At 38.0% G+C, this 22614-nt stretch overlaps 1 long non-coding RNA gene across 1 annotated transcript in view; it reads left to right on the top strand.

The window, feature by feature from the left end:
* Positions 1–474: 474 nt before the first annotated feature.
* Positions 475–22614, top strand: part of LOC308197319 — an 81001-nt gene continuing 58861 nt past the window's right edge. The window contains exon 1 of the long non-coding RNA XR_013952812.1: positions 475–22614. This exon is cut by the window's right edge and continues 52278 nt beyond it. This is a non-coding gene — a long non-coding RNA (uncharacterized lncRNA).

Here is a 22614-nt window from a genome sequence, read left to right as displayed (position 1 = left end):
CCTAAAACAAAGGCGACCTTTTCAGATCTGTCAGCTGCATTTAGCAACAGATTTCCTGTAAATGCAAGCAGTGATAGACTGATGATTTATCTATGTACAGAGTTGCACCGATTTGACTGAAGGCTTGACTGCGCATAGAATTATTCAGGAATAAAAGCATCATTCTTACTGAATAACTTCTTGCGCAGACATGCTTGTTCTGGAATACAAACCAGAGTAAGGTAATCATGTTATACGATAAGCCTCTATATGTAGAATATTTATACAGGGGTGTTACCTTTGAATTCCCACCATGACTCAACCTAAAATCATTTTCCAGCACAGATTTATTTTAAATAACTATTTAAAAAAAACAATCTTTATTCAAAATTGTGGGAATTCCTTCAATTGAAAACAGATTTTAAATACATGAAATCACCACAGATTTCTTAGACTTTCCTTACAGATTTCTCTTAACCCAGATTCTTACCTGAGCTCAGTCTGGATTTACGTGCGGCTTGAATCCATGTCCTCTCATTCTGGGGACATATTGACTTGATGGTCTTCCAGTATCAGGTCCACACTTCCCAAGTGTGAAGATTTTGGGCCCTTCTGTTTTTTATTCCCACATTCGTTCTCTGTGTTAGACATTGCTTCTTACAGCTGGCTGTGCATCAACAGTTGCTGGTCAGATGTCTCTATAAACTGATTGTCGGATGGAAGATCACATGCGAGTTCTGATCACGTTCTGGTGTGAGTAAAGAAGAGAGTGTAATTTTGGGAGGGACATGCACAACTGTACTCTGTATGAAAGCTTGTGCAAAAAACAGCAAAGAGCAAATGATTAGCCTTTGGCGTGAAATAACTAAAAATTTCAGCATCAAATCCTGCATAATGAAGATGCCAAAACAGTTCTAAAAATGATCTACTTCCTTCCTCTCTTAAAAGGATGTTCTAAGAATGTTCTACCTTCTTCGTCACTTCATAATCAGCACAGAGTTTGCAGTCTCACAAGGAAAGTCTTTAATACAGCACAATGTGAGCCTTAAGACATAAAAGAAATGTTCAGAGGCAGTACTATAGGAGAGACATGAGAACATACTTCTTCATGCACTTTCAGTATATAACTCCATATTACTGTTATAATCTTAAATATAGTTTTACTATTTCTAGCTTTATGGCATTGTCTATGATGTATCACAGTGGATTAAGTTAAGGATTAAATTAAGAAATTATTTTGCCACAATTGTAGTGGGCATCTGGTCTCTCCCTTTTCAGAAGGGGAAAATAAAGATGTGGTTAGTAAAATATGGACATAATTTTAATTTTTCTCCACTGCTAGTTGTTAATGCTTGAGAAAATTTTTAACTGGAAAAACCCAAGACAGCTGGAGATCCTGTGCAGGTCAAGCATGGCCTGTTCTGTAGAGTTCCCTCCTATAACTAATCTGCTAAGCAGACAGCAGGAATGGAAAATCCTTTTAGTATAGGTGCTGTCCTGCTATAGAATTGCAAAACCTTAGGTCTGTACAAAATAGGGATTAACATCATTTTAGGAATGATGGAAGGAAGCCTGCATCCAGGCTTCCCTAATCTGAAAAAGTAGTAATGTGTCAGCCTTTTAGTCTGATCCCTTTGTGCCACAGTCAGGTCTGACAGTTTTTGATCTTAGGTGTATTAAATCTGTAATTAACTAGCCTCTCTGTGAATTAGTAAACTGGCCTGAAACAGCTTGTGAATGAGTAGAGATTAAATAAAGGCAAATTAATTAAATAATATTATCAACTTCTGGCCTTGCAAGGTGCTTAGTGTAGAAGGAAAGGGTTTTTTCTTTCTTTCCAGTGATAGAAAATCTTTGTTCTTTCCTTGATTTGGTAGAACCTTCTACCTTAAATAGCTCTGAGACAAACATCCAGATTACTGGAGAGCAGGTGGGGATCCAACAGGGATTTTTTTTTCTTGGATAACCTGTGACAAGAAATGCATATAGATATGTAAAGCAGATTAAACCAGCACCTCTTATTCTTGGAGGAACTGGAAAAGGTAGAAGAGAAAGAGAAGCAGTAAGAAAACAGGGATGAAAATGCAGCCCCTTCATTCTTTGCTGCTTAGCTACAGAGATGAAGGAGCAGAACTGACGGCAGTCAGAGGATTACCCTACTGCCCCACTGCCGTACGTTGCTGATTCCTGCTTTAACATGGGTACCAGCAGATTGCCCTTCACCCTCACAGCCCTGCAGAGACTAGCAGGTGAGGAACAAGTCTATCAGCAGCTATTGTGCAGTGAGCAGCTATTCTTGGTTCTCACTAATTCCCACAAAACCACCCAGCTTTCCACCACTTATGAGAGTTTATTACCTGATATGAATGTTCCTTTAACACAGACCTTTTCAGTGTTGTTAATTAGTGCAGGCAGTAGGGATTCCAGCAATTGTTTTCATCACCATACTTGGTATTTCAGTACTTTCTTTTGTTAATGAATTGGTTTAATTATAAAATATGTTAAGGTGTAAGTACTTGGGGGGAAAGGAGGGGTTATTATGAAAGGCTTCTGATATGTTCAAACTATTTTACTATATTAGGAAAAAATACAGTAAGTAAACAGTACAGTACATCAGCATGCTCTATTCCCCCATTATAGCATCACACAGGTTACCTCTCAATGTGGAGATGATGCACACAGTCCTAAAAGTATTGCATATCCTTTTTCTCAGTGATGGCAGATGCTTTCTTCTTGTTAGTACTAAGCCTTCAGCCTTTTTCTCAGTAATTTTCTTAATTTTCATTCTGCACCTAATTTTTAGGTATACAGACATAGCACAACAAAACAGCATAAAAAACACTGGGCACTCTAGCGTCCTAGCAGCATTAGTGGCATTTTTCCTTCATATATATATACACATATATTTTATTTTTTTTCACTGATCTGCAACTGTGTACTTAAGCTGTATACCATAGTCTCTCAACAGATTTGATTCTGTAAAATAATGGTAGACGCTGTTAGAAAGTCTTGTCCAGAAAAATAAAAGACGTAACCTAAGGACACAGCACCTTCCTGTTGAGTGATGCTCAGCATCTTTGTAGTCAAATGAGTCCTGCATAATAATGATGTAATACTTTGTAGGTATCACCTATATAAGTTGATGGAGATAATGGACTGAAGCAGAGCTTCTGGGTCTGAGGGCAAGGGCTGGGAGAGGTCCTGGGTGGATCGGATCAGGGCCATTCAAGCCTGTTGGAGCACCAAGGGCCTTCCACTTCAGACTGACAACTTGACAGAAGTACTATCACCAACTCATGTCTTGTAGGCTATTCAAAACTCATTAGTTGTTAAGAACTCTTACCTTCTGATGTTCAAAGACTTCCTAGAGATGAAACAGTCATTCCAGAGTTGTCATGGTCCCTGGAAAAACTGTTAGAGTTCAGTTTTGTCACTCCTGTATGTTTTTTAAGTCTGATACACTACTTCCACTCAAAACCAAACCTTTTCACCAGTGAAAGAGAAGTGGAAAATGCAAATTGCTATTCTGTAGAGGTGGGTGTGTAATTCTCAGTATGTCCAGGACTCACAGTTGAAGAAAATCATCCCTGGGGTTTCTCTTCAGTAAAGTTTCACTGCAACAAAAAAATGTCAAGTCATCTTTCAATCTAAAACTTTTTATTCTTTTCATATGGAGCAAGCTTACTGACTGACATGCACGGGCAATTACCTCAAGATAATGATTACTCTTACTGCAGAAGTGTGTGAATTTTAAGCTATTCAGAGAGTCTAAGTTTGGACCATTCTAAAGGTTATTCACTAAAGGAAAATGAGTGTATATAACAGGCTTTCTGTTTACAGTGATTTTTAAATACAGTTAATATTGGCTTATTTCATGTAAATAAACTAGCATTGAGAAATTTAAGGCTGGGCAGAGGTCAGATTTTGCCATTTAGGGTCTGTTCCTAGAAGCCCTCTTCTCTCAAATATACATAATGCAAGAAAATTAACGTTTTAGTCAATTAAGTTTGTTTAAATGACATTAGGGAGGATAAGCCCAAATTGTTTCAGAAAGTGTTATCCTAGTGTTCAGAGACCTTGTACTTAGGCAGCCAGCCAGAATCTATCACCATGGCTTCACAACAATCAAGGCCTTGACAAGTTTTATGTCTAAAGAAAACCAGTTAGTCAATTAATGGTTAAAGACTTCAAAACATCTTTTTGTTAGTATGACACTGGTTCAAAAGATAAAAGACTAAGCAAATCTTTTCAACAGTTTTCTTTTCTTTTCTCCACCTCTTCTGAGGAAAAGGAATGAAAAAAAAATCCAACCACAAATCCTGCTAGAACGCATAATAGTTAACTCGTAGCCAGCCGTTTAGAGTAACTCTTCCATTAGCAATTGCTACATTTCCTCTAAAACAGGAAGTTTCAATAGATTTTACGGTTTCAGACTTGAGGTCTTTTCTTTAATTGGATGTCTCCATTTAATTTTGAATGAAATAGTTTTTCTTTTATTGCATTCTGATACATGCCAGCTTCAACAGAGAAAGCAAGCAACGTAATGCTCATACGGCACATTAAGAGCCACATTCTGTTGTGGCTTTGCACTTCAGAGACCTTAAATTCTACAAAATTTGTTCATTAAAAGGCTTGACTACAGCAGTCTCTACATTAGCGTTAATGCAATAATTGAACGAGGCAAAATTGCTTTTTTGCAAAATCTATTTTTGAACTCCATGAAGGGAGTGAATAACAAATTGCCTGCCTTAATTTCTCTGCATATTCTTTACCTAGCTCAATCAAACATAGCTGTACTTAATGCAGAAGTTCCTCGATGAAATTGCCTTGGTAATACAGCAAATCAGTGTACCACCACAGAGTTTTTTCTCATCCCGAAGTCCAACAAGATATCTTTTTGGAATCTTTCTGTCTTCAAAGGACACATGGTTGTGATTCCTAAAGCTGCTCAGATTTCACTGCTGCAAGTGTCGTCAAGCAGCCTCTCAATATGAGTCTCCCACTGGATATAATGTCAGTACCTGCACACACTGTCTTGTAGATTTTCCTTGCTTACACCTTCGGCCTTCCACAACAGCCATTTGGATGCACTTCTAGAGTAGTCAAGGACATAGGGTGGGCTGATTCCTTGAGAGCCTTTTAAAGAAAACTTGGCCCCAGTACATGCCTACCCAACTCTGCTGGCATTAGCAAGTTTTGGAAAGAACAGAAATTGATTGCTGAAGGCAAATATAGTGCCTTCTCTTAGTGGCCTAAATTGGGGAACCTATCCCTATTCAGGATTAGTTTTCAAGTAGAAAACTGTGCTACTGCATTGCCAGACTCAGGTTTCTGTCTGTAATTCTGCAATTCAGTTTTCAGCAGCTCCCATGAACAGCACTGTCTTCCACAATACCACAGTTTCATAGACAGCTATGTGTAGGAAATACACCTAGGATATATAATTTAGATCTTCAAGTGCATACAGTGGTTGTAACATCTCCTGCCTGAGTTTCAACACCAGTCTGGAAAATTATTTGGCCTAAAGCTACCTGGGACCCTTCTACTGTAGACTACAACCTTTTCTTTCTTTTTTTTTTTTTTTTCTTTTTTTTTTTTCTTTTTTTTCTTTTTTTTTTTTTCAGATTAGCTTTCTTCCTTTACCAGTGAACAGATCTTCAACAACTCTCCTGTTGCAAAAAATTATATATGATTTCCCATATTCTGCTCAGAGTTTCAACTGTCCTTTAACTGAATCTGTCCAAATCATTTTAAACCTGTCTTTGTGACTTCTGTCTTTCTCTCCTGGTTCAGTAATTGTCATGCTGGAAGGCACCTGCAGAGAAGACTGATGAAGCATCTTCCAGCAACCTTCAACTTCCTAAATGTATAAATTGTTTATTTAGGGTTCAGTCATCAAGATCAAATAGTCTCTTCACTTCTATCCTGGTAGCAGCTTCATCAGTAAGGTAGGCACACATAAATTACACATTGACATAATTTTCAAAAAAGCAACTTCAAAGCATCAGCCAGAGTTCTTCACCTGCATTTAAATAGATTCCCCAAACATCATGGAGTCTTAGAAATGGCAGAGGACAGACTGGGGACTGCTTGTAATTGAACTAACAAATTGTATACCATTACTCATCTTGTCCTTATTAGTACGAATAGTGGTTAATGAAAGTTGTGGAGATGGCTTCAACTGTTCAGGTTAAAGGACTCTCTTTCCACAAAGCTACCATGACTCTGTCAACCTGGCTGATAGCCTCTTCACCTCATAGTTCTAGGAAGGGATTTTCGTCTATGCATAAATTCCCTAAATTAACCATTACTGGCAGGTGGGTGGTGAAATCATATATTTCTAGTGAAGCCAGCAGTTGGGATTTTCAAGGGCATTCTTAGTTTCAACAAGAACATGACTGAAAGAATGTGCACCCTGATAAATCCTGCCTTTGCATTTTCTTTTTGGCCAGAAACCAAATTGCTGTCAAAAGGTGCTGCTCATCAGGAAAGGAAACCTTTGTTTTGTTTAATTTAGAAGTTATAAAGCATAAAACTGTGAAACTGTGGTAATAACATTTCAGCCAGATTAAGCAGGGTTGTAATATATTGCCAAATGTTTCCTGAAGCAATGAAGATTCAAAGTGTGGTTTCCTCTTTTTGCCCCAGCTGTCATATTATTATTATTATTATTATTATTATTATTATTATTATTATTATTATTATTATATTCGTATTTATTTTGGAGGGGGGCTGGGACAGGACGAGGGACAACTACTCATGCAGTTATTTTCAAGGATTTTCCTTAACTCAGGTCTAGAGCAATTAGGAAAACTGGAGAAAATGTTTACCACGGTTTTCTTTTGGTCAGTTGCAATGTTGCTGGAAATACCAACACTTCAACACGTGAAACATTTTCATTAGCTTTACCAAGGTTAACAGGGACTGGCTCTGCAAAAAGTCAAAGGTGGTAGATCTATGCCCAGGAGCCACAATATATTGGAAAGCTAAATCATCTCAGTAAATCTGTCCCTAAACCACCAGAAAGAACTGAGATGCAAGCATTATAGTTGTCCCCTCTTTCCAAATCCACAGCATGAATTCTCCTGAAAGAATCTGCTTTCCAGAAAGTATCATGCATCAGCCATTAAAAACAAGCAAGCAAGTAAAAAAAAAAAAAAAAAAAAAAAAGACTTTTCCAGATATCTCAGGTTGGATGCTCAGAACAGCCAAGTCATGAAACATTTGTAAAAACCATGACCATGGTCATTGCTGCAATGCATTTGGTAATCCGTGGATACTCTAGGATTGACCTAGAATATCCTTACAGAGCATGTATAAGACTATAGCTGGGTATAGTTCCTCTTGGGGTTCCCAGTTCTCTATCTGTCGACTGAAAAGTTTTGAGATGGAGATTGGATTTTCACTAGGTAAAAGCTAGGGTAAAAAAAAATTCACAAATCCACCACAAACAAGCCCACGTTTGAACATATTATAACCCAGCTGATCTCACACACAAAGTAACTTCAGCTTTTTCCCTGAAATCCATTGGGAACCAATTTGGGGGTTTAAAAAAAAAAAAAAAGAGGAAAGAGGAAGAAGAAATTCCATTCTATTACAGTAAGATGTGCATATTAAGCTAATCATTTAAGCATGTTCTTCAAACTTATAAATACTTACATTAAAATTAAGCACATGAACCAAGACTTAATCAACTGTAGTTATCGGATTCAGCCAGCAGTAAGCCACAAGCTCTGAAAGGCCCCATTGAACTGATAAATGTAATTTATTTTTTTTAAATCTACAATAAAAGTAGTAATATCATTTTATGTGAAATGTTAAAAAATTATTGCAACAAAAATTCACTCTCTCTCCCAAGCTGAGGGCTTGGCCCTGATCCTGGTCTCACTGGAGCTGCAAGTGTGGTTTCACAGATACCTCTAATTTACACGGTGAGAGAGCTCAGCGTGCCCTTTTGTATACAAAATTTTAGCATATGGCAATCTCTGATGGCTGATTACCACCCTCCCTCTCTCCTTCTTCCTTTATAACTGGGTTTATAAAGAAAACGTTGACACAGCCTTAACTATGGCAACATTAGCATTTGCCATTATAATTAACAGATTCTTTTTTTTTTCTTTGTGATTTACATGCATATACTCTTCCCAGTGCTGTAGTTACAGATGGTATATCTTGTAACGTATACTATCCCTAAAGAACAAATACATTCTTTTTAGAATACGTCTCTGATAAATTTTATTTAAATGTAAAAGGTAATAAGCAGAAAATGTAGTTTGTTTACAAGTTTTCTTTATGGTTGTTTGACTGTCACTTTTCTGCAGATTTATGATAATCATTCTTGCAACAAAAACGTTTACTTCACTGTCTAAATAATAAGGTAATTTGTTACAGCTAATTACTCAAGTGCTTCCTTAATCTCAATTAAAAGATTCAGGCTGATTTTCTACATTTCTGCAGCAGTATGTTCTAGAATATCGTGTTAATGTATTCCCAATCACATATTTGTTAAGGAATGCATGGTCCATGCAAAACTGAAATGCTAAAATACATAGCTGTAATTTTAAACAATGATTTATTGTGACATGGGATGTGGGACATTTCCACAGCTTTTGTGATTGCAGTAATGAAGCTGTAAACCAAATAGCATGAAATGAAGCAAGGCCTTACAATTTAATCAGCTCGTAAACAGATCTACTGCATCAAGCAAATGACATTATTATCCATCCGAAGTAAATCATGCTAATCTCAGGAGATAAAATCAACATCATTAATGGTCACATGTCATATTCATCAACACTAAACCATCCCTTTTGACAGATTAATCCTAACTACAGCTCCCACGATGTATGGTAATAGGGCTTGTAGCATACATTTCATTCAGCAGTAAGGCTAACCAGCACTCTTAGTCTGCTATTACAAATAATTTTTTTATTGATTTACATATTTTAAAATGCATTTAAGGTGAGGTACCATTAAAAATCCTGTCACTATCACATATTTCTTCCTCACATTCTCAGCCTGTATTAATAGAAACTACACGCTGTATGCCATATAAATGCTTTCTTTAGCATGCTGTTAGTGGTAATTAAAGATTTCTGCCTGTGTTTTTCATTCAGCAATGAAAATGTGTCCTTTTTATAGGGTGTAAAGAACTATTGACAGTATTATTCCAGTATCTCATTTGTAGTGTAGTAGTGCATAGTGCCTCTGGTCATGGATCAGGGCTCCACTGAGCTAAGCAGGATCCCTATGACTTCATTATCCATTATCTTGTAATTAATACAACATGAAAAACAAGGTGCGTTTATGATATTCACTCTTCATTGCAGTTTATTGTGTCCTGCAGAATGGTTGTGTATTTCTGCTCAGACTCCAGCTCCTGTGTATTGCCTATTTGTTCCAAACACAAAATATATTTATTTATCATGAGACTGACCCTGTATGAATGCTTTTGAAAAGTGTCCACTATTCAAAGTGTCACTTTCCTTGAACAGGCACTGAATTATATTGACAGGCACATTATCAAGGGCTGCTGACTGACAGAATGAATGACTGCGGCTACATGCCGCATTGCCAGTCACTGACTGAGTGGGTGCAAAAATTATCTACAACCTTTGTAGATCTAAAGGAGCCTGAACTGAGGCTAGAAAAGAAGATATATGCAAGTGATTTACTAGCGCAGCATTTATCAGCTTAGTACAAACACCTCAACTATTACCCAAACTACTTCACTAATGTAGTAATTCATTAATGGTTTATTCTCTCTCCTGAAACTGTTTTTTTTAGCATTCCTTTTATGCAATTATTAATGTCATGTTATATAATATGTGTTTATGTTTCACCAGGGAAATGTTTGGGGTAATAATTTTGAAAGTAACCACTGCCTTCTGCATTTGTTTTTACGGCAGCGTGGGTTAAGATGCATCTCAGTATGACTGTAAGGGCGAGGCAAAAATGGTATTAGAGAGTGCCTGTGGCTGACACATGGCAATCAGTAAGTTGGGTTAAGAGAGAAGGCAGAATGCTTCCTGGGCTGTGCTGGGACTTAAGGAAAACACTAAACTAACCACAAAAAAAAACATTTTATTTATTTGCCAAAATAATTTATTAGCTGGACTTATTTTTGATTGACATAATGGCAGCTTAAATAAGTAGGCCACAAAGATCGACTTTTTGTAAAATCACATCTATTGACTAGAGTAAAAAATGTTAATGAAATGTCTCAGTAAGTGCATTAATTTCAAAACCTCAAAGTACTAATGTCAAATTTACTGGAATCCACTGACCTTTGAAGAGCTTTTAAAGATTTTATGACTTAGATTGTCACATTACTTACCAAGAAACCTTAGGAATCTGTTGTATTTATCCATGCTGTTTGTGATGTTGGGGTTGTGAAGACTTTCCGTGTTCTGTCCTTGTCCTTTTTACTCTCAGTACTCCAATACCTGAAGTCCTGTATAAGAAGTTTCTTAATCTTTGATATGCTAAGGTATCTACGCAGCTCATCAGTGATGGCTGTTAGAGGACTAAAAGAGTCACTGGTGAGGAACAACAAAAAATCATCTTTCTCATAGGATGTTGTGCTATTGCATAACGTCTTAGTGAGATCATGGTGGCATTGAGTGTCATTTGTCCTCCAAACCCATGGCCTAGTACCTCCTAGATGCGTCTGCTTTTACAGGGGTTCACTGGTAAAGCCAAGATGAAAGTAATGTTTATGAAAGGATATGACTTAGGTAGACAACAGGAACAAGCCTGTTTCTTAAGCAACACAAGCAAAACTGACAAATGGACTTTTTGGTGGTATACATGCTTATATAGCAGAAGTTTTGCCAGCTCAGGTGTGGTGGAATTGAATGGAAGAAAGAAACTCACTCTTCTATAGCTGTGCCACCAAAATTTTCTTGTGAAGACCAAGTCTTAGTAAGAAAAAGCACTTGGACAAAAATAACTACGATCTAAAAAGACAGGACAAAGGATGGTTTGTCTTATTTTTTTTGTCTGCAAAGAAACAAAGGAACAAAAACATAGTATTATCTGCCCAAACATACACAAGAAATCTGAGGCAAAATAATGTATCTTTTTACTGGTATAATTAATTTAAATTTGAAATTTTGATAGTAGATAACATCTGATGCCTTTTCCACATCTAAACATCGCTTTCTGTATGGATTATCAGAGAATTTTTTTTTTTGAAAATCACAACATCTTTGAAGATATGGTCACACATTAACACAGCTGCCTATCTGTGGGCTCACAGGTCACTGATGCACTATTTGAATGCTCACCTAAGTCCCTGGTTTACCTTTCTGTGGCTCAGGTTTTTCAGAACAGTCCTTGGATCTTACCCAGGTCAGCACACAGCTTATATGCAGGCTGTTGGTCAGCCGCCTCAGTCTCTTGCTCCAGCAGTATATAATACAACAAATATTGTCATCTGCATGTACATTTTGAAGGGAAATTACATGGGCGGATCTTTTTTTCCATTGAGATGACTAAAAACATCAGAAGTAGTAGGTTAGATTTCATATAATGGGCAAAACACAGCAGGAGTGTCTCTAATAGCTCACTTTTACTTTTATGCCCATTAGGGATGTGGATTAGAAGAAAGAAGATCATAAAAAGGATAAGGACAGTCCTATGGGACTAGCTGATATTTAAGAGCAAAAAGACATATTATTTTTATTCTTATTCTTATTTATTTCTTCTTCTCAGAGTACAAGTTTTAATCAATAAATGATAAAAACTTCGAGATTTTTTATAAGGTATTTGGCAGTGGGACTCATATAATAGCCACTGTTGTACTAAAATACCATACCATCTGTAACTTTTTCTAGCAGAAGACTTAATAAAAATACGATTAACTAATGATAATATTACAGAGAACTAGTTAATCCATTTGTTTCCCTTTTGACATACATCTGTAATAGGAAGTCCTGTTTGTTTTTATTAAGTCATGAAAATATTCTATCAGTTTAAAGAGCTACATGTTGAACTCATACAGATAAGTGGTTCATTCTCAAAATGATAAAACCTGTCAAGATATAAAGATAATTTCATTCCTTGAAAATGAAAAGATGTCGTGATTTAAAATACTGTGCTTTGGTTCCATGCACAGGATTCCTATAATCAATCATCCAAAATAGACTATACTCTTTAGGAGCAACCTGAAAGGAGACAAGCTGAAAATATGCCTAAAAAACCATCTAAAAATATTTAAGAATAGAAAGCATCTTAATTTTTATGTGTATGTTTTTTGCTATTTTATAGGTTTTGCAACTTTATGTATCAACATACTAAGCAAGATAGTGCAAAACAATGTTTTAATCCTAGTAAAGTCACTAGTTACATGTTAGTAATATTATCTACATTATCATCTCTCTATTATCAGGAAGTGATTACTGAGGAAATGACCCTTAAACAGTCAAGAATAATAAAGGCAACTAGAAGATGCCAGGTACCCAAGACTGATATACAAGGCTGGAGTCTCCTGTGTGTACATTTGTGAAGGATATTCAGAGCAACATACAACAGAGTCATAGTACTATTATTTTACTACCATTGTGTGCTGGTGAAAATGATGGTGGAATATGCAGCACTGGAAATTCAGGCCCTGTATTTCTCACCAGTATGTTGTCAGTTTGGATTTGGCTCAGGGTTGTAATGACTAGTGAAAAAAATCGTTACATTCTCACGTGTTAGTCAGTGTGGAATAAGTTGTTGGTTATTGCACTGTAGCTCTGAGGTTGTATCTGAAATCTAGAATGTCTTTAAAAGTCAATGTAAAGGATAAAGGGTGAAGCAAAAATTAGATTACATGAAGGGTTTATGCTACTACAAAAAAGCGTTCAAGAGTGATGGGAATTAACATAAGCTAGATGTGGGGAGTTCGTTCTGTAACATCAATAATAGAGTGAAAAAACAGCGGAACATGCCTCAAACATGGTGGCTTGGCAATGTGAATTCGATAAAGGTACCAATGCAGCAGAGGCCTCGTGATAATAACTAAAAACTCCTGATAGCTGATTTTCCATTTTGCCACTTGGCATATAGAGTACGTTTTTGTGCCTATGCAGTGACAAACTAGTGCCTGCTTTATGATCTACATCACTTCTGTGACCCAGCTTTTCCTGATGAGTAATCTCCATTGCCACTGTTTGGGTCATTAAGAAGAAAACCTTAACCTTGGAGTTGACACCTTCATTTTCATCTCAGCTGACTGTGGAGCCTCTAATTTAGAGAAATGGAAGTTCTTATGCATAGTAGCAAGGGGAAGAGTAACAGAACTGCAAGCTCAAACCTAAGGAAAGAAGAAAACACTGAGGATCTCCTAAACATGCAAAATATACATAGCTCACCAGTAAGCAAAATTAGGCTCTCCCATTTTCTCATCTACAAACTTAACAGTGACATAAACATGGATTTCCATATACAGTCTTGCAGCTTTTTTTTTCTCCGTGTTTAAAAAGAGGAAAACCCAGACTGAACAGAAAATACACCCCCTGTTAAACCTGTGCTATAACAACATATACATCTACACAGAAGTTAATGTACTCGTGGCTTTAAAGATTCCTTTCAAAGTTTCCTTTCTCACGCAAGTTACAGGAGATCCACCATGCAAGCATGGGGATCATTACAATTAATTTAAGGCACACTGAAAAAACACAAGCTGGAACAAAGCTCTCATTTCTTGTAGTTTTAGCCAATCTTTACCACAAAATGCATTAATTAATTTTGAATTTTTATTTTAGAAGAATCATTTAGAAAAGGCCTGTCTACCTTCCTTTTTTTTTTTTTTTCTTTTTATTTCCTTCCTATCAAATGCCATTTCTGATGCTGGAGAAGAAAAATCAGCTTACATCTTTGTACATACAGAAGAAGACCAAAGCATGTGTGCTGTACCATTTCTTAGCTGTTGAGAGTGGAGTTGGAAACAATTCTTTTTATACAGTTTGGATTATAAAAGAACAGACTTAACATGGAAAGACTGATTGGCTTCAATGGATGAGCCACAGCTGTCTTACAAACACTTCAGTGCTCATATAGGCAATTCCCTAGGTCTTCATTTTAATGTGAAGTTCGACTCTGAAAAGCAGTCATCAAAGCAACAGCTCTGTCCAAAAAATACGTTTTATTTACGCGTGTAAAGCACGCTTCTTTTAGTAGCTCAGTTAACTTTTGGTTACGTATAATACTCAGAGGGAGCTTGAGTAGTCAGGCTCTGAGATCATGACTGCATTCTTAAGTGAATTCCAGTGGCAAGATCAGATAGCATCTGGCCTTTATGAATCAACATAGAGTGCTTCCTAAGAAGGGCAGGGTAGTCCTTTGTTCCCATTTACTTTTGCATGGGAACAATCATAATCTACCTACTGACCAGAATCACTTCCTCCTAGCCTCACCTGCAGCAGGTAACGCAGCCTGTCACTCTTACAGCCAGCCTAGCGAGCCACGCAAACACAGAAGTGTTCATGCAGTAAGTGACATCTGAGCTCTTGGGAGTCCTTGGCACCAGTACCTGAGCACTGTGGTTTGACCCCAGCAGGCAGCGCAGCACCACCCAGCTGCTCGCTCGCTCTCTGCAGAATCACCAAGTCCAAGTGCCAGAACCCATGGGCTGGGATAAGGACAGTTACTGGGGAAAGCTAACGCCATGCATGCAAGCAAAGCAAACCAAGGCATCCCTTCACTACTTCCCATCGGTAGCTGGGAAGCAGCCAGCAGGCTTTAGACTTCATGAAGTTCCTGAGGTAGCATTACACCTCTGTGTCTCGTCCCACCCCCTGCCAAGGAAGCAGTGCATCTCTGTGGGACCATCTAGCCTATGGCTGACCAGGAACAGTCCAGTTTGACTTGCAGATGCTAGAGCATTTCTCTTGGGTCGGCATATAGAGAAGTCCTTCTCTTGCAAATAGAAAACGTTTTGTTTAAAACAAGTAGTGAAGTCCTCAAGGCTTTTTTCAGTGTCATTTAGTGGAGGGAAGGAAAAAAGCCTTCAAGGAGAGCGTATGAGTCATGGGATTGGGTTTCCAGAGGGCTCTTTGGGATTCTTTTAGACCAAGAGTTTTCTAACACTGTCAGAGCAGGGGCTGTGTGAAACTCAGCAATTTTGACTGTCAAGCTATTTTTCAGTTCCAGCTTTCATCACTTTGTGCCTTTTGGGTCTAACTTTGCCTCCACTTAAGTGGTTGTCAATGTAGAATAAATCACATGAAGAATACTTAGGGCCATGCTCTTTGCCCAGCCCACATAATAGAGGAAGGAGCTAAATCCTCAGAAGTAAAAGGGGTACACTCTCCTTCTCAGTATGGTTATTGAAATCCTGGAGAACTAACTGATAAGCTGAAAGTGAGAAATAGTTGTTTTCTCTAGCATGCACTCCATTAAAATCTGTGAGGACTCAGGGCCCTCTGCTGCTTTTTAGAAAAGCAGGAAAAAAAGCTGCTGTGACTTTTGAGCACAATGTGTGAGTAGGAGAGAGTAGAAATGAATGTATTGCACAATGCATGAGTAGCTTCAGTACAAATTAATACATTGTGATGGGTTTAGGGGACAAAGGGGTCTAGATCTGGACCTGGAACAGTCAAATTCATGGCTTTCAGTAGTGAGGCCAATGATTCTTGAGTTCCAGCCTTTGCAACTGTGCCTTGCCACTCATTCTTTTTCAGATACAAAATATTGCAGACACTCTTTCTGTAAGGGGCACATGTTAAAAGACACTGTGACTAGCTAACAAATGGGAAATTTAACTACTACTTCTTTACATTTTAGGGTAGGAGGTAAAGTGGTCTCTTGATGTACAGTTTTAAAGAAAAAAAAAAAAGTGTCCTGATTCAGATAGACTCTTTCATAGGAAGCTCACATAAGTCTGAAGACTTTACAGAGGAGTCAGCTTCACAGTAGGAAAAGCTTATTTTGTTATTATTAGCAGTCTGAGGTGTGCTGATTATTTTACTCCTGGTATTTTGCCATCTCTTTTAGCATGTGTTGCCACAGAATGACTCATGAGAAGGGGTTTTTGAATAGAGCTCAGTCATTTTGGCACAGACGCCAGCTCTGATCATAGGGAAACCATTTACTTTTCCAATTACGTGGTCAAGGCACAACCCCAAGTACTGCAGAGTCTTCTCTTCCCATATTAACCTAGCAGTACTGGCCAACTAATAAACAGAAGAAAGTAAGTGTTTGGTGAATATTATAGTCAGAAACTGTACACAAAAGTCTTCAGGCAGTCAATTTCCCTTCATTATTTGCATGCTGCTCTTGAAGAGTCTTCATGGAGTCAGCTTTCAGAAATGTATTTCAATAGCAATACTACAGATATAAGAATTAGAATTTCTTTCTTCAATAGTTAAAGTTAGAAGTGACACGTAACTGACCTGTCAGCTCCGATCCTTCATCTGGTGAGGGTTTAAATCAGCTCTCTAGTGGAAAACAATCTGGTGTAAAGCTGAGCTAGACCTTAGCTAGACAAATCTCATTAAAGCACAAACCTTAAACAAACGTAAAGCTTCATTGTCACCTACACACTTGTTCTGCCTATCTAATCCACACAATGGTCTGTTGACCATGAACCCTTCTCCCCTGTGGGAACCAAGAGCAATCTCCTTCACACTTCTTAACTTCAAAACATTCCTTTCCTCCCCTCTTTTTCCCTTAATTCTGCTCTCCCTCTGATCATAGGAATTCTCTCAGTAACTCTTTTTCAACACTGGAAAGCATTCCAGTGTTTCAGTGTATCGCAGATCCTCACATCAGTTACTGTTTACAGGGCTGCAGCCCACAGTTCGGCAGTATTGGGCTGATGCCCCAGTCATTGAAGTCAGAAAAGATTTCACCACAGACTATAATGAGCATAGGACGAGGACCATGCAGCAAATTTTGTATTACATCCAGGTGCGTTTTTATGTAAAAGGTATTTTTCACTTAATGTAAATGACAGGGCTTCAGTATCCAATGGGTATATTCTTTCTAACTCTGCTCTGTGCAAAAAGCTTTTTCATTTACTACACTTTTGTTTCAAGCACACAAAATGAAGCGGGGTAGTTAAAAACAGGCAAGTACTGTACCTGATGATTTACCATATTTTATTTACATTATTATATAGCTATTAGATGTAATATTGTCTGCTCCTGTCACTCTCTGCAATGTGTTTGATGATTCAGGGAATAAATAAAACCCAGGGTTAGCAAATAAATGAGAGCAGAATTGGCAGAACACCAAGTCTGCTTTATTTGACTGAGAGAGAGATGTGTTACATGGCCTGTTTGTTTAAATTTTGCCAAGAGCTGAGATACACCAGGTGTTGTAGACTGTGGAGTAGAGTCCTTATAGTGTTTGCAAAAACCAGATTTCTGTTTACTGGTTTGCTGGAATACAAAGCCAGAAGGTTTACACTGAAAAGTTTAAAGAATGGAACTCTGTGCTACTCTTTTTCTATCATTTTAATTAATTAAAGTACGAGCAATACCACATATGTACTAACAGTAACTATCCGGTCCCTGTGTGTCTGCCTCTGTGAGGAAATACACAGTATATGTAATTATGTCAAAGTATTTTAATGATTATCCTAGTGATTCTGAAATACCACAAGACAATTCTTTAATGCAAATTAAACCATGCTAACTTTATTCGACGGAACTTTTAAGTTCAGTAAATGGGAGCCAGGTCTGAAAGATCTGCTCTGCCAGGGCTCTTCCCCCAGGTACCTCTTCCAACAGAGGTGGCTACCGATGGTGGGTTAAAGCCAGGCAAATCCTGAGCTGGTCTTTTAGCATGGGTGTGGAAATACACAGCTCCAGTGCCACAGAGAGACCTTAGTAAAGCAGATCAAGCACAAATGATACTTAAAAATGTGAACTTTTACTTATGATCACACTGTGGATGTGCTCAGACATGCTTTGCAGAGGTGGCTGGGCCGCCAGCTTCGTAGAGGCCACCAGCTGTTGGTGCTGCTCTCCACAGCTTCCTGCAGAGCCAGCAGAACAGGGCAGGGCAGTGATCCTCAGCCACTCTGTGCACAGTCGGCCAAGGCCCTGTAACCTACCATATAAGACTGTTTGAAGTAATCCACTTAACTTCGCACTGCTATGGGGGCAATAACCTTTGGCAGTGGAAGAGGTAAAAACAGCAGGAGTATTGTCTTAAGCTAGTAAAGCAGTTTCTGCAGTGAATGTCAGACCACAGCCTGAATCAGGTTCAAAATTGACAGAGGGTGGGGGTGAGGGAGAGAAGGTGTAAGGAGGGGGAGACAAGGGGAAGGAAAGAGAGGGGGGAGAGGAGAGAAAGACAGAGAGAGAGTACTATTTCGCTCTAGCTCTATGATCTGTTACCAGCCCTCTGAGCAAAACATATCTGTCTACCAACAAAATAAAGGCTAATGCATGGGAGGCTTCTTTAAGTTTCACCCAGTCATTAATTTGTTTTAGTGATTTTCTTTTCTGCCTTGAATAGAAAAAGATTACTTTTTAAAAACCAACTGCAGCAGTGGTGACATGAGTTATCTTCCAACCAAAGTACATTGTCTAGGATTCAGTTATCTCTGAGACTGTCTTTTTTCTCTGTATCTTCTAGTGGTTATAACTTACAACTGCCTAGAGTGCTTTTATTGTCTGGTTCAAACATCTTGATGGACAAAACATTCCTACCGACTCTCTCTGGAACTCTCTCTCTCTCCCTCTCAAAGTCTGCCAAAGCCTGAGTTTCTGCGTGCACAGAACATACAGCAAGTAAAGTCTGCTTAATCTCACTTTGCATTTAGCAAGAGGATATTGGGATAGTTCCAGAAAAAGGCTGAGAAATTTGTGTTGATCTAATGAAGACGATGATAATGCCATGCATATGTTCAAGCATGTACTTTTGTATGTTGCTTAGGGTGGCTGAGTTGGGATAAATAAAGCAAGGAGATCCCTGGGATAAATTCCTAATGCCCGCAAAGTCAGAGGTAAAATTGCAATTGACTTCAGTGGGAACAGCATTTGTTGTCGTTGTTCTGTAATTTGCTAATGGTAGCATATCAGTTCTCTGTCCATACAAGAGACATGGAGATTACTGCTGTACAAAGAAATATACACATTTCTTAATATAACTTTCCCCAAAAGTTTTCTGACACCAAAGTAAAAAATCCACTCATTTTCTATTAATATGAGCACAAGTATTAAAACATAGGATGGGTTGTATGTGTGAAACTACTGTTTATCTCACTGCTGAAGTTCTTTTAAAACCATTTTTAATGGTTTTATGAGCAAAATAGACTCGATACGTCTGATCTGCCATTGTGTTACTCCATTTGTATGCCCGTGCAACTCCATTGATTTTTGTGCTATTACGGCAGCGTAAAAATGAAATAACACAGTGTTGAATCAAACCTATTCAAAGACTGACTGATGGTCCTGTTCAGAAATCATATGAATTAAGAAAAGCAAAATATGTTGAGAGGAGGTGATGTTCCAGCTGTGCTGTAGTGGGAGGAAAGATCACACAATGTAACAAATAAGCTGGTTCCAATGATAAAACACATGTTTCACAGTGGAGAAATGATGTGAAATGTCAGGACTATATACGATTTGTTTAAAAGCCTCACCATTGTCTAAAAATAGCCTCTAGCTTGTGTTTTTCCTCTTTGAGAACTATGCCGATCTTCAATTCTACATCTCTATTTCTTCACAGAATAAAGTTTTCTAAGTATGGGTTGCACAGCCAGTAAGATTTGTTGCTTTGGGACCTGGGACAAAATCTAATTTTAGTAGGCTCTATGCTTCTGCTTATAGTGGTGAGGCAGAATATCAAATGAGCTGTTTAGTGGTGTTAGAGCCACATGTTTGCACTGGTTACAAGGTTCATTTTCATAATTCTTTAAATGTCTGGCCTTCACCCTAACATGAAAGTGAGCCTTATTCCATTAAGCCCTCAGTTCACCCAAGTTACTAAAAAATGGGTCCTCTGTATATTCTGAAGTTTAGTTCACATTAGCCAGCTGCTTGGTTAGGGTAATTTAAACCAAAACGAGACTATTGCTTCTCTCTAAATAGGTGCTGTAGGCCACAGTATGTTGTGGGCTTAAAATACATTATATCACTTTAAGACATAAGCCTCAAACATGAGAAAAACGTGTGTGATAAAATAAGACCAACATTGTTTTTGACCTAGTTTGAACAAAGGTGCAGAAAATCAATGAGCCCCAGAGCAGCCTAAATGCTTTGTTAGCCTTTTACTACAACATTATATATTACATGCAAATAATGGCACAAATTTAATGCTACTATTCATGTCAAGTGATTTCTTTGAATCTATATTTTATATTTTACAGATCTTGAACAGTAACATTTTTCTTTTTAGTGCAAAGTTGCTCAAGGTTCACTGGAGACTCTTTTAAATTGCTGCTTTCAGAGAAATAACAATGTAAAATGACATTATGATGTATAGCACCCTTCTGAAGACTTGAACCAGTGCAGCAGCAAGCCACTAAAGCCTCTGGGAATGAAGCAATCTCCAGAGCACTATTGTCCAATTGTCCTAACTGGATCATTTTTAATTAGTTGCAATTAATTTCAAGTGACAGCACACTGAAATATCAAATCAAAAATCACAGGAAAACACTGGAATTTGGAAATTATCATTGTTAGATAGCTTCTCCAATAGAGAGGAGAAACAGATCTGAATATTAACTGCCTTAATCTACATAATTTTTCATTAATTTTCTTTTTATCTTAAAGATAAGACATGCAGTGATGTTGCAGAGGCAGTGACAGAGTTTTAGCACTTAGCCAGCTGACACGCATCAGGCTAACAAGTAGTCCGCACCCTCTTTCTCCTGGAGAGATTAATATCTATCAATTCTAACAGTTGTCCTGTTATGGCTAAAAAGGTTTAGGGTTATGAAGACAATGTAACAGGCTACAAATTATCTACATTTTTGTCCTGTCCCAGTGGGTTCATTATTCCTGCAGGGGACTCAAAAGATGCAAGTTGAGAGACAGCCCTTATCAGTAGATTTCAAAAGAACCCAAGATTTACCCCTCTATGAAGGCATGTTGGAAATCCTGCCTCTGTCGGTGCCAGAGGCATCCAAATGGAGGGCTTTTGCTACCAAGACTTGAAACTACCTATGGCCACCCAAGCCTCCAGGCAATGCTAGCCTTGCAGCAGTCAGTCATCTTACCCCTGCCTGCCCTTACACGAGTAACCTGTACCCATTCCCCATGGCTTGAGGGTGAGGAGCTGCTGAGTCTTCTCCTTGCTGATCAGTACAGTCAGAGCACTCGAGAGTTCACACAGAGGTTTGCTGTATCCTAAGGCTAGAAGAAATACATACCAGAGAATGGCTGCTTTTCCTTCTGTGTCTCCTTCGCTAGGATCAATTGGCACCAGCGTGCCTTACAGATATAGACAGAAACGCCATAGATCATATGTATCGCACCACAGATAGGTCACTGAATTTAGAATACTGAATTATGCTGTTAAGTGTTTCGATTTTGTAGATATTGTCAGGCCATATCTATGACAAATTAAAATGCTACATCATCTAATCTTGACACCACTAGAGACAAAATATGTCTGTGAGGTTAAATGGGTTCAAATTTTCAATAAAGTTATTTTAATGACAAAATATACCTCTGCAATTCAAAGTCCAAAACAAACGTTCTCAAGTGAACTTAATGTGAATGAAAGAAACTAAATCACCATCTGCAGAAACTGGAATTCTAGACTGACAACACAATAGACTGGAGAAGACAGAGTACTCACTATTCTGTGTGCCACTGTGCTTCCTTCGTAGCCAAAAGGGAAAAAGTATCCTGAGGAGCTGGTGTGTGCTCATTCAGTCCTTACTAACTGGCACTGAATTTGCCTGAAGGAGATTGGGTAGTATTGTGAGGTGCTTGTCCCCTTCTCTGCCAGCTCCTCTAAAAATAAACTAAAATAAACAACTTAATTCACAAAACATTTTTCAGATTATAACTATTGATATGGTCAAAGAGCAGAGAGGTCGTGCAGTTTGGTCCTTGTGTAGTTTCCGTTCTTACCAACACCATGTTATTCCATCTCTCTGTGATTACTCTGCAATTTCAGGTATTTTTACTCACCAGATTTTTAGTTTGGGAATTTGATCATGAAGGTGACTGAGTTAGGGGGACTAGGAACTGTCTGAAATAATAGCAATACTTTTCTGAGCACTAACATATTCATGTAATATGTGGGCAAGGCAAACCATATTTTTTCATGAAAATGCACTGTGAGGAGCAGTGATAGTTCCATCACCATTTACCAAACAATGCAAAATAGAAACCTGTGTAATTCTCAAAAAGAAACTCGCACTCCCTCAAACAGGCCTCTGTTATTGAGTCATGTTTGTATAATGAGAATGTTTCGTTAGCCTTATGAAATCAAGGAATCTGCTCATTATTAAATGATTTCATGCTGGCAAATATGATAACTAAACATACAAAAAGACTTCCATAAAAATCAACTTATTACATCCTGTATCTAAAACACTTTACCTTCTTAGCTGAAATTATCTATATTTGTTCATGTAGGAAAGGCAAAATGTTCAGAATGATTGAATAAAGTTAGCTCATACATTTTTAAAATATGATTTACTCAAAGCAACTCAATGTTTCTGTCTTATATTAGAGCCCC

The sequence above is a fragment of the Anser brachyrhynchus genome (genome assembly GCF_964034855.1).
Source record: "Anser brachyrhynchus genome assembly, chromosome: 6".
NCBI classification, from domain to species: Eukaryota; Metazoa; Chordata; class Aves; order Anseriformes; family Anatidae; genus Anser; species Anser brachyrhynchus.
Note: the sequence above shows the minus strand (reverse complement) of the source record. Positions and strands in the feature narration are given on the sequence as shown.